Genomic DNA, 13,079 nt, shown 5'->3' with positions numbered 1-13,079 from the left:
GTTTGGGAAAGCCTGAAAATCATGTGTAAAATAGTGCTTTGGGAGTCCTAGCAAACTGAATAGCAAACTCATTTTCTGGCATCTTGACTTTCAGAAGTCAAGAGAATCAGTCTTACAACATTTGTTCAAAACAAATGTCAACAAACATTGGCTGAGTGTCTGCCATCAAGCAAACATTGTATTGGCTCATGGTACAAAGATGAATAAGACCAGGGCCAAGACAAGAATTCGGACTGAGGGAGACAGCAGGCACATTGGACTCCACACTTCTTATACATGGAAGGCCTCAAAGACAAGCTACAGTGACAGGACTGAACGATGTTAGTTCTTCACCTTTAAACTTTTGTCCCCCTAGGGCATGATGAATTATTAATAATGTTCTTTATCAGAATCCCAAAACTAAGCTTTTGAAAAACATTATTGTATTATATTTTGATTATGAGAAAGTAGAAATTTGTCAAATGTAAATAATTAAAGTAGGCTACAATTTTTGGAAACTTGGGATTTCTTGATTTTTTAATATACCAGGAACCTCCAAAATGAAAGTGGCCCTGATGACCTCTAGGAGACCCCAGAGAAAATATAGTCTCAGTTTCCTAAATAAGTTTCCAATCTAGGAAAGAGTAACACATTAACAGGCCACTTTAGTACTGTATAAAATGCAGCCTTCTTAAGCCCTATGCATGAATTCTTCAAGACAAACCAATAATAACAATTTACCAAAAACACATTCTAAACTGCAGTGCTCAGTGCTGAGAGAAAGCATGCTGAATTTTTTTTCTTTCTTTTTTTTTTTTTTTGAGATGGAGTTTCGCTCTTGTTGCCCAGACTGGAGTAATGGTGCAATCTCGGCTCACTGCAATCTACACCTTCTGGGTTCAAGTGATTCTTCTGCCTCAGCCTCCTGTGTAGCTGGGATTACAGGCATGTGCCACCACACCCAGCTAATTTTTGTATTTTTAGTAGAGACGGGGTTTCTCCATTTTGATTGAACTCCTGACCTCAGGTGATCCGCCTGCCTTGACCTCCCAAAGTGTTGGGATTACAGGTATGAGCCACCATGCCCGGCCAGCATGCTGAATTTTTAAAAATATTTTTTGAGTCAGAGTCATGAGAATGCTGAATTTTATCATCCTATTTTTAAATTTATTTTTCAATTAATTCCGTGTCCTATTCTGCTATTTTTGTTTGTTTTGGTTGTTCTTTTAGACAGAGTCTCGCTCTGTCACCAGGCTGGAGTGCAGTAGCACAGTCTTGGCTCACTGCAATCTCCACCTCTTGTGTTCAAGCAATTCTCCTACCTCGGCCTCCTGAGTAGCTGAAATTACAGGTGTGCACCACCACACCCAGCTAATTTTTGTATTTTCAATAGAGACAGGGTTTCACCATGGTCAGGATGGTATTGATCTCCTGACCTCATGATCTGCCTGCCTCGGCCTCCCAATGTGCTGGGATTACAGGCGTGAGTCACCATGCCCTGCCCCTGTTCTGTTATTCTTGTCTCCTTTTTTTTAGGACAGGGTTTCACCATGTTGGTCAGGCTGGTCTTGAACTCCCGAACTCAGGTGATCGACCCACCTTAGCCTCCAAAGTGCTTGGATTACAGGCGTGAGCCACCACACCTGGCCTCCTATTTTCAATAAAGATTCAAAATGTGTTGATATGGTTACCTTGTATGCTTTTATATAACTAATGTCATCTTATTATTAGGTGATATTATTAGTAGCCTCTATTTCAGGAAAACACAAGTTATTTGATTAGAAGCATATTCAAACAAGAGTGCACTAAAACCATCCAGATCTTCTCCCTATCACAAGTTACCACCACAATTCTCAATGTCTCTATCTTCACCACTATAATGTTATTTTTTAGCCAGGACTCTGTTTGGTTGGTCCTCAGAGAAAACAACAGGAGCTTAAAAGATTCAGAAGAACCCAATGAACTTACAAGAAAGTGCTACCTTTGGCCGGGCGCAGTGGCTCACGCTTGTAATCCCAGCACTTTGGGAGGCTGAGGCAGGAGAATTGCTTGAACCCTGGAGCCGGAGGTTGCACTGAGCAGAGATCGCACCACTGCACTCCAGCCTGGGTAACAAGAGTGAAACTCCGTCTCAAAAAAAAAAAAAAGAAAGAAAGAAAGAAAAAGAAAAAAAAGAAAGTGCTACCTTCGAGGCCAGGCGTGATGGTTCACGCTTGTAATCCCAGCATTTCGGGAGGCCAAGAGGGGATGGATCATGAGGTCAGGAGTTCGAGACCAGCCTGACCAACATGGTGAAACTCATCTCTACTAAAAATACAAAAAGTAGCCAGGTGTGGTGTCTCACACCTGTAATCCCAGCTACTCAGGAGGCTGAGGCAGGAGAATTGCTTGAACCTGGGAGGCAGAGGTTGCAGTGAGCTGAGATCGTGCCACTGCACTCCAGCCTGGGCAACAGAGTGAGACTATGTGTCACCTCTAACCCCCCCACCAAAAAAAAGTGCTACCTTCATTACTAAAAATAATGCTTTGGACTCTAAAGTTTACATACAAGAGGTGATGAGGGAGGGAGCTTGACTAAACTCATGGTTCTTCACTATCTCTCCCTGGTTTTCTCCTAGCCTTCTGAAACTCTTATTGACCACTATCACTATCAAGCTAGCCATGAGAATGGGCACTACTTTCCTTTTAACTCTGTCCGGCTCAATTAAGGACAAAACTGTTGACCAACTTACACAAAAATTGAATATTTAAAGGAGTCTTTAGTGGTAACATCTATATCTCAGAAATGAACAAAGAGAATAAATCCAAACAATCTTAATAAAGAGGAGACCTCGGATATGTGTTAAAAACCTAAGGTGCCTCACTCTAGAAATAAAGGAGAACTGGTAATAAACTAGTCCTTAAAAGGAAGTAAGTTAATCTTTCAATTATATCAGTTTCTAAATTTGAATTAAGGTTATCCCAATCGCCAATACCCCTAGCTGCCAGTCAAAAGCAAAAAAATTCTATAGAGAAAGATAAAATTATTGCAGGCCTCAAATTATTTCTTTTTTTTTTTTTTTTTTTTTTTTTTTTGAGGCGGAGTTTCGCTCTTCTTACCCAGGCTGGAGTGTGCAATGGAGCGATCTCGGCTCACCGCAACCTCCGCCTCCTGGGTTCAGGCAATTCTCCTGCCTCAGCCTCCTGAGTAGCTGGGATTACAGGCATGCACCACCATGCCCAGCTAATTTTTTGTATTTTTAGTAGAGACGGGTTTTCACTATGTTGACCTCGTGATCCACCCGCCTCAGCCTCCCAAAGTGCTGGGATTACTGGCGTGAGCCACCGCGCCCAGCGCAGGCATCAAATTATTTCTAAAAAATTTCACATACAGTATCCAACACCCAATTTTAAAAAATGATTAGGTAAGACAATAAAACAACATGAAGAACCACCAAGAGAAGTAACAAAGAAACAGTCTCTAGATACCGAGACAGAGACTGTGAAATGCCATTCAATAAATAAGAAAATAAAAGACAAGATTGGGAAGCTCATAAAAAATTAGAGATGATAAAAAAGAAGCAAAAATAACTAAAATATAAAGCAGTCATGGCCAGGCACAGTGGCTCATGCCTGTAATTCCACCACTTTGGGAGGCTGAGGCAGGTGAATCACTCAAGGTCAGGAGTTTGAGGCCAGCCTGGCCAACATGGTGAAACCCTGTCTCTACTAAAAATACAAAAATTAGCTGGATGTGGTTGTTGGCATCTGTAATCCCAGCTACTTGGGAGGCTGACGTAGGAGAATTTCTTGAACCTGGGAGGCAGATGCTGCAATGAGCTGAGATTGTGCCACTTCACTCCAGCATGAGCCATGGAGTGCGACTCTGTATCAAAAAAAATAATAAATAAAACGTATAGCAGTCAAATCAATAACTCAATGAGTTTAACAGAAGATTAGCACAGATGGAGAATTAGTGAACTAGAAGAAAAATCAGAAGAAAATGTCCATGAGGAAACAAGGAGAAAAGACAAAAGATGGGAAATATGGAACAGGTGGGAAAAGACAGAGAATACAACAAGAAAGTCTAATATACAAGTATTTGGAATCTTAATAGGTTGAGAATGGAGAAGCAGCAACATGAAAAACATTGTGCCACTTCCTTCTGGTGTCTATGCCTTCTGATCAGAGATTTGCTGTCATTTGAATTGTTTTTCCCTGTAGGCAAGGTTTTGGGTTTTGTCTCTTTTTCTGACTACTTTCAATAGCTTCCCCCCTTTAATTTTTATAAGCTTAATTACAATGTTTCTTGGTGTTGATTTATTTTGGTTTATGCTTTCTAGGGTTTGCTCAGCATCTTGAACCTGTACCAAATCATACCAAATTTGGGATGTTTTCAGCAATTCTTTCTTCAAGTACTTTCTCAGCCTCACTCTTTTTTCTTCTCTTCAGGGTTTCTAAGAACATAAATGTTAAATCTTCTGTTGCAGCCCCATAGATTCCTGATGTTCTATTTATTTTTTGTTTTCTTTTTCTTTTCCAGTTTATTTTTGCTCTGCTCTTTAAATTCGGTTGTTTTGATTCGTTTTCTCGTTCACTGATTCTCTGTATTCTAGTATTCTGTTCAGCTCATCCACTTAACTTCTAATTTCAGTTACTGAATTTTCAGTTCTAAAGTTTCCATTTGCTTCTTCTTTATATTGTCCATTACTTTACTGAGGTTTAAAAAATTTGTTTCAAGCATGTTCATAATTGCTCCTTGAAGTATTTTTATCACGGCTTTATCATGGTTTTTGTCCATTTTAAAATTTTTTAAATGACAACATCTCCTTTATCTCAGTGTTGGCATCTATTTATTGTCTTTTACATTTAGTTTGAGAGTTTTCTGGTTTTTGCTTTGAGGCATGAGTGATTTTAAAAATTGAAACCTGTATATTTTCAGAAGTTATGAGACTCTGAGTTTTATTTGAACTATCTGTGTTACCGGGCTTTTTATGACACTGTTCCCATAGATGAAGGAGGTGGAGAGTTAGCTCATTACTGCTAGATGGAGATGAAAGTCCAAGTTTCCCACCTGACCTCCGTTGATACCCAGGGAGGTTGCACCTGGTTATTACTGGGGAGGAGCAGGGGTTCTGGTTCTCTGCGTGGTCTGCATCAGCACTGCAGTGGAGATGGCCCTATTCCTGCAGGATAATGGTCAAAGTCCTGCCTCTCCATCAGGCCTCCTCTAACATTACCTTACAGGAAGAGGGAAGAGAACCTTGTAACTGCAGGGTATGGCTGAGAGTCTGGGCTCCTACTTGGCCTTGGACACCACCCCATAGGAAAGGTGGGAGTTGAAGTGCTTCATTATAGCCTAAAGAAGGCAGATGCTTAGACTCCACACCAGGGTCTTGCTCTGTCACCCAGGCTGGAGTGCAGCTACTCACTGCAGACTCAACCTCCCCAGGATCAGGTGATTTTCCCACTTCTGCTTCCTGAGTAGCTGGGACTACAGGCACGCCACCACACCCAGCTAATTTTTATATTTTTAGAAGAGACAGCGTTTCACTCTGTGGGCCAAGCTGGTCTTGAACTCTTGAACACAGGTGATCTGCCAGCCTCGAACTTCCTAAGTGCTGGGATTACAGGCAGAAGCCACCGGGCTGGCCACCGGAGCCCTCCTGATGTGGATGCAGGTGGGGCCACATTTCTTTCTGTGGTATTTGGCCTCAGTAGTATGGCTTTTGTCTAAAAGTTTTCTGTTTTACTAGACAGCCCCTTTACCGATCTTTTGGCTAAAGAGCAGGCTTTCATTAAGAGTTTTGTTTGTTTTTGCCTGTGCTCATTGGTATTCCTGGCTCGCTTATCTTCTTTAACCTAAAGTCTGGGATATGTGAAAAGAAAATTCAGGGAGTTTGCCACTGTGTTGTTCTTCAGGTTTTGAGGTGCCTACAGTCAGTTTGCTCTTTTCTCTCAGTTTTTTTGTTTGTTTGTTTTTGAGATGAAGTGTCACTTTGTCTTTCAGGCGGGAGTACAGTGGTGTGATCTCAGTTCACTGCAACCTCTGCCTCTTAGGTTCAAGCCATTCTCCTGCCTCAGCCTCCTTAATAGCTGGGATTACAGGTGCCCACCACCATGCCCAACTAATTTTTTGTAGAGATGGGTTTTCACCATATGGACCAGGCTAGTCTCAAACTCCTGACCTCAAGTGATCCGTCCACCTTGGCCTCCTAAAGTGATGAGATTACAAATGTGAGCCACCGTGCCTGGCCAATTTTCTTATGTTTGTTTTCTAGATCTTATCCAGGGTTTTAAATTGTACTTAGTGGCAGAAATAAGAAAAAATATAACTACTTCATCTGCCCCAAAATGAAAGTCTTACATTCATTATGCTTTTTAAAAATGTTGTGTTAAGCCATTACTTACCTTGATTTCTGAGTTTTTGGCACCCCAAACAAATGCCTCACCCTCCTCACTCTAAGCCTGGCCCTCTTTGGAAATTATCTTAAAGGCTGCCTATCCAGCAAGTAAAACAAAGATGGTTTCGACAAAATCTGTGAGAATTTGTCACCACCAGAAAGTGAAAACAGTTTGAAGTTTGGAAGTAGAGATTAAATGATGAGTAACATAAAGGAATTACCCTTATATGCAAATCTGAATGGAAGTTAACCACATGAAACAATCAAAATAATGTCTTGTGGGATTTAAAATAAATGAATTTAAAAAGCAAAAGACTTGGGTAGAGGGAGAATGAAAGAAATTAAAGTGTCATTGGTTGGGAAAAGGATAACTGTGATTTAGATGTTTTAAATATAGAATTCATGATGTAATAATCTCTAGGTTAACCACTGAAAGAATGCATAACTATCAAGTTAATAGAAAGAGAAGCTGTAATGATTTTTAAAAATCCAAAAGAAGTTTGGAGGCCAAGGCGGGCGAATCACCTGAGGTCCAGAGTTCAAGACCAGCCTGACCAACATGGTGAAACCCCATCTTAAAAAAAATAAAAAATCAAAATAAAATCCAAAAGAAGGCAAGAAAGGAGAGAAAAGTAACAGAACAGTAAGAAGAAGAGAAAACAAATGTTAACATAACAGATTTAAACCCAAATATATTAGAATGACATTACAGGTGATGAACTGGCCAGGCAAGGTGGCTCATACCTGTAATCCCAGCACTTTGGGAGGCTGAGGTGGGTGGATCATGAGGTCAGGAGTTTAAGACCAGCCTGGCCAAGATGGTAAAACCCCTTCTCTACTAAAAATATGAAAAAAAAAATTAACTGGGTGTGGTGGTGGGCACCTGTAATCCCAGCTATTCAGGAGGCTGAGGCAGGAGAATCCTTGAACCCAGGAGGTGGAGGTTACAGTGAGCTGAGATAGGCTGTACTCCAGCCTGGGTGACAGAGCAAGACACCATCTCAGAAAAAAAAAAAAAAAAAAAAGGATGAACTGGGGCACTCCAATGCTAAGAGGTAGAGGAAAAGAAGCTGATTCACAAAAAGACCAAGGAGCAGGATCCAGCGAGTTCCATGTTTGCAATAAAAATAAAACAATAAGGGCAGCAGCACTTGGATTTTAGTGGACCCTTTGACAATCACAGCCTGGAGGTCTCCAATCTAGGAGAGTAGAAACCATTTCCACACCTGGTTGTTATTGCATTTCATATTATTATGCCATTATGGGACAAGAGCCAAAGATGGACAAGGATTTAGCTGCCACCATTGTAAGGTTTATTGCTGAGCTAAAACGAGGAAACTGAGGCCAGTATAAGAAAATGAAAAGCCAATTTATTCAGCTCCTGGGCAAGGTTCTATGGTCTGCGAAAGGGGCCAGAGAAATTGTGCTTGACTTCCCAGGGCATGGGGTTTTATAGCAGTGAAGGCGACTTCATTGGTCACAAAAACAAAGCAAAGGCAATTTCATTGGTTATAGGGAAACAGGAAGTGAACGAGGCAGGCTGCTATTGGTAGGCGGGCGGGACTACTGGTAAGTGGGCCTGCCGGGGACTGAAGGGGCAGACTACTATTGGACAAGTTTTGGAGGGGTTTTCTAGCAGCGGGCTGGGTGTTGAGTGTATAGTTTGGTGCTGAGTGTAGACTTGGGTGTGGTATGCAGAGGTGGGTGCAGGGAAGCTATGCAGCGAGGCCAGATGCTTAGTAATGAGCTCAGAATGATGACGTAGTTTACAAGCGCAGAGAGGGATGGGCGTGTTCATTTAGTTCCCAGTGAGGCAACTGGCCTTACAACTGTGGACAACATTGCTGAAAAGAAAACTTCTGGCCTGGTGTGCAATTCCATACTTAGCACAGTACCTTCCGTGATTTTTGCTGTCTGGCCCCTGTCCTGCCTTCTTTCCCAGCATCATAGGAATGATGTAATACCCTCCAAATTAGGAGTTTCCAAGCCAGTATCAGAGTTTAACTATTATGTAAGTAAAGGCTAATATTCACTAGCTGGTAAACAAAAAAGTAACTTTCCTTAAGTGCCTGCTACCTTCCTGAGTCCAGCAGGTTGCCTGAAAAAGAAAAGGAAATAGCCCTAACAATTTTGTCAGTTTCTTATTTGTGGCATATGTAAAATATCATGGGCTCTTCAAATAAGTTTGGACCTGTCATGATCCTTTTTTCATCTTGCTGATCTGAGGGCTCATTGGGGATGCCCTGAATTTTTAGTTCCTTTGGGCAAACACAAAGACAAGCTCATTTGTTCCATAAAGGCTTTTTGTACTTTGAGACAGAATCTTGCTCTGTCACCCAGGCTGGAGTGCAATGGCGGGATCTCAGCTTACTGCAAACTCCGCCTTGTGGGTTCAAGTCTCCTGCCTCAGCCTCCTGAGTAGCTGGGATTATAGGTGTGCCACTGTGCCTGGCTAATTTTTGTATTTTTTAGTAGAGATGGGGTTCACCCGGTCATGCTGGTCTCGAACTCCTGACGTCGTGATTCACCTGCCTCAGCCTTCCAAAGTGCTGGGATTATAGGCGTGAGCTACTGCGCATGGCTACCTTCTCCCCCGTCCCGGTTCAGCAGGTAGAATGTAAATCTTGTGCTGGAATATAACGATAATGACTGCTGAAAGCTCATGTATACCAGCTACTAACCCAAGTGCTTCCCGTATGTTACCTCATTTGCTTCCCACAACACTGTTTCAAAGGTGAGGAAATGGAAGCTTAATGAAGTTAAACTACTTGCCTGAAATCACCCAGCTATTAAGCTGAAACAAGATTTCAACTCAGGCTGTCAAACCAACCTTTAGCCACTCTATTATTTCCTTCCTAACGTTGCCTTGAAACATATAAAGGGATACCACTAGGGTAGCCAGAACTATTTGTCAATTCTTACTAAGTTGAATAATCTATTTTGATTCCACAGAAAATCTATAAACCTTATTATTAACTGGCACATGTGCCCCACAGGGAACTGTGTTTTAACACTAACTCATTCTAAGTCAATTAGCATACGTACCTGACTACAAATGCTACTAGTGGAAATTATGTCTGCGATCATATAAAACTGCGATCATATAAATTCCTGGCCACCAACTCCTACTGCATGCTGTTTTTTTTTTTTTTTAAGACGGGGTTTCACCACATTGGTCAGGCTGGTCTTGAACTCCCGACCTCAGGTGATCCACCCGCCTTGGCCTCCAAAGTGCTTGGATTACAGGCGTGAGCCACTACGCCCGGCCCTGCATGCTGTTCTTACTATGCTTCCTGTTGATGCCACTGTGATATTACCGTGTCCAGGGTCCATTTCAAATCCCTTCCATTCTGTTCTGTGGTAGGCAGCATCTATGACTGTTACCAATGATCTTGCCTTCTGCTATTTGTGCCTTTGTGTCATTACTCTCCTTTGAGTGTAGGATGGCCCTGGTGGCTTGCTTCTAAAATACAGAATACAGCAAAAGTGATGGAATGTCACTTCTGAGATTGGAATACAAGAAGACTTTGTTTTCTGTCTTGCTCACCCTTTTTTGCTCTCTCACTCTGATGAAATCCAGCTGCCATGTCCTATGGCGAACCTGGCATGAACAGAGGCCTTGTGGAGAACTGAAGTCTTCGGTCTGAAAGCCAGGGAGGAACTGAATTCTGTCAAGAACCATTTGAGTGACCTTGGAAGCAGATCCTTCCCCTGTGGAGCCTTGAGATTAAAGCCACCTTAGCTGATGACTCGATTGAAGCCTAGTGAGTGACCCTGAAAGCTCAGCTATGTGATACTCAGATTTCTGACCCACAAAAACTGTTAAATAATAATATTTTTTTAAGCCAGTAGGATTTCTGATGGTTATACCGCCTTAGATAATGAATACATCTTCCAATCTCAAACTCCTCCATCCCCAAAACATACACTTTTTCTCTCCTATTCTTGTTAGTAGATGACATGACCACCTATTTAAGGAAGAAAATAGAGGTCTTCAGTTTCAGAGAAATTTCCTTAACTTCTTGAAAGCAAATCTACACTCCTAAGAACTATCAATCCATTAATCCCTGTCTTGTACAATTAGCTCCTTTTCCTCTTGTACTTTTATCTTCTTCCTCCACTGGATCCTTCCCCTCACCATTTAAATAGCCTAAGTCTCTCCTATCCAAACACAAAAATAGTAAAATTGGCTAGACTCTACAGGTACTCCCTTCATCTCTTCTCTCATTTTTAAATGAGAGTTCTAAAATTGCTGTCCCAATTTCTTTTCCTAGGTATTCCTTAACCTACCTGAATATAGACTTCTTACCTCCCTTTTCTTCCCCTCAGAACTCCATTAAACCTTTTCTTGCTAAGGTCTTCTGCCAAAGACATCCATGATGCTAAATATACCAGGCCATTTCCAATCTTTTTTTAGATTGACCACTTGGCAGCATTTGGCACTGCTAACCACACCCTCTCTTTTTTTGTTTGAGACAGAGTTCTGCTCTTGCCCCAAGCTGAAGTGCAATGGAGCCATCTCAGCTCACTGCAACCTCCACCTCTCCGGTTCAAGAGATTTCCCTGCCTCAGCCTCCAGAATAACTGGGATTACAGGTACCTGCCACCACACCCAGCTAATTTTGTATTTTTAATAGAGATGGGGTTTCTCCATGTTGGTCAGGCTGGTCTCGAACTCCTGACCTAAGGTGATCTGCCAGCCTCAGCCTCCCAAAGTGCTGGGATTACACGTATGAGCCACTGGGCCTGGCCCACACACACTCTCTTTTGAAACACTCTCCTCTCAAGGCCTTACTGATGTCATACTCTTTCAGTTTTCCATCTTTCTTCAGTTGCAATGCTCAATCCTTTCAGGTCCTTCCTTTCCTACTCAATCCATAAATGTTGATACTAATTTTTTTTTTTTTTTTTTGAGATGGAGTTTCACTCGTTACCCAGGCTGGAGTGCAATGGCGCGATCTTGGCTCACTGCAACCTCCGCTTCTTGGGTTCAGGCAATTCTCCTGCCTCAGCCTCCTGAGTAGCTGGGATTACAGGCACGTGCCACCATGCCCAGCTGATTTTTTGTATTTTTAGTAGAGACGGGGTTTCACCATGTTGACCAGGATGGTCTCAATCTCTTGACCTCGTGATCCACCCGCCTTGGCCTCCCAAAGTGCTAGGATTACAGGCGTGAGCCACCGCGCCCGGTCGATACTAATTTTTAGGTAAAAAGTCATATACTCTCTTCCATTCTGACCCTATAGACTAGGAGTACCAAACTCAGATGCCTTAGGACTAAGCAAATAAAAATGAATGATAGCTGAGTCTAAAACATTAGAAACTGGGGGCAGCTGTAGTAAACCAGACAGCTCAAATCTTATGTAGAAAAGGGTTCTCCATCCTGAAATACCACAAGGGAAAAGAAAAGGAAAAAATAAAATAAAATTAAATTAAAAAGAAAAGGTTCTCCATTTGGTTAAATTCAATTGCTGTACAAGAAAAATGGCCTTAGATACTGGAATTTCCAAAAAGTCTATTTTTATGTACAATTTCTTCATCTTAAGAAATACTGTGGCTGGGCACGGTAGCTCATGCCTGTAATCCCAGCACTTTAGGAGGCTGAGGCGGGTGGATCATTTGAGGCCAGGAGTTCAAAACCAGCCTAGCCAACATGGTGAAATCCCGTCTCTACTAAAAATACAAAAAATTAGCCAGGCATAGAGGTGGGCACCTGTAACCCCAGCTACTCGGGAGGCTGAGGCAGGAGAATTGCTTGAATTCAGGAGGTGGAGGTTGCAGTAGTGAGCCAAGATCGTGGCATTGTACTCCAGCCTGGGTGACAGAGCAAGACTCCGTCTCAAAAAAAAAAAAAAAAAAAAGCTGTCCTGTGTGAATAACAATGATTACATATATATTTTTATTTTTTATTTTTTGAGATGAACTCTCACTCTGCCACCCAGGCTGGAGTGCAGTGGCATGATCTTGGCTCACTGCAACCTCCGCTTTGCGGATTCAAACAATTCTCCTGCCTCAGCCTCCCAAGTAGCTGGGATTACAGGCACGCTTCACCATGCCTGGCTAATTTTTGTATTTTTAGTAGAGACAGGGTTTCACCATGTCTGTCAAGCTGGTTTTGAACTCCTGACCACATGATCCGTTCACCTCAGCCTCCCAAAGTGTTGGGATTTATTACAAGTGTGAGCCACCACACACCTGGCTGATTATAATATTTTAAAACACCAATTCAATCTACAAGCTGTTAGCCTATCACCCCTGCAGATTCTCTTAAAACAATCCCATCTATTCTTATCATTTCAATATTCATTTTATGCTGTAAACTTGCAAATCCCTATCTCTACAGTTAATCTTCTTCCCTAAACTATATACAGGCCCATATATCCAAGTGCCTCTGACATAATCTCTTTATAATAATCCCTCTCACTCCATCCTCTCTCCCCATCCAGCTTGTCCAGTTGTATTTCCTATTTTGGTAGATGGTGCCAATAATCTACTGGCTCAAACCAGAAATTCAGGAGTCACCTTTGACTATTCCTTCTCCCTTTTCACCAATATATCCAGCAATATTTGTGTCTATGGCATGCTTTACAGCCAATGTTGGTTCTATCTCTAGATTTTTTTTTTTGAGACAGGGTCTCACTCTGTGTCAAGACTGGAGTGTAGTGGCACCATCTCAGCTCACTGCAGCCTCAGTCTTCCTGAGCTCAGGCTATCCTG

The sequence above is a fragment of the Saimiri boliviensis genome, chromosome 1 (assembly GCF_048565385.1).
Source record: "Saimiri boliviensis isolate mSaiBol1 chromosome 1, mSaiBol1.pri, whole genome shotgun sequence".
Classification (NCBI taxonomy): domain Eukaryota; kingdom Metazoa; phylum Chordata; class Mammalia; order Primates; family Cebidae; genus Saimiri; species Saimiri boliviensis.
The sequence above is the reverse complement of the archived record's forward strand: the minus strand, read 5'-3'. Positions refer to the sequence as shown.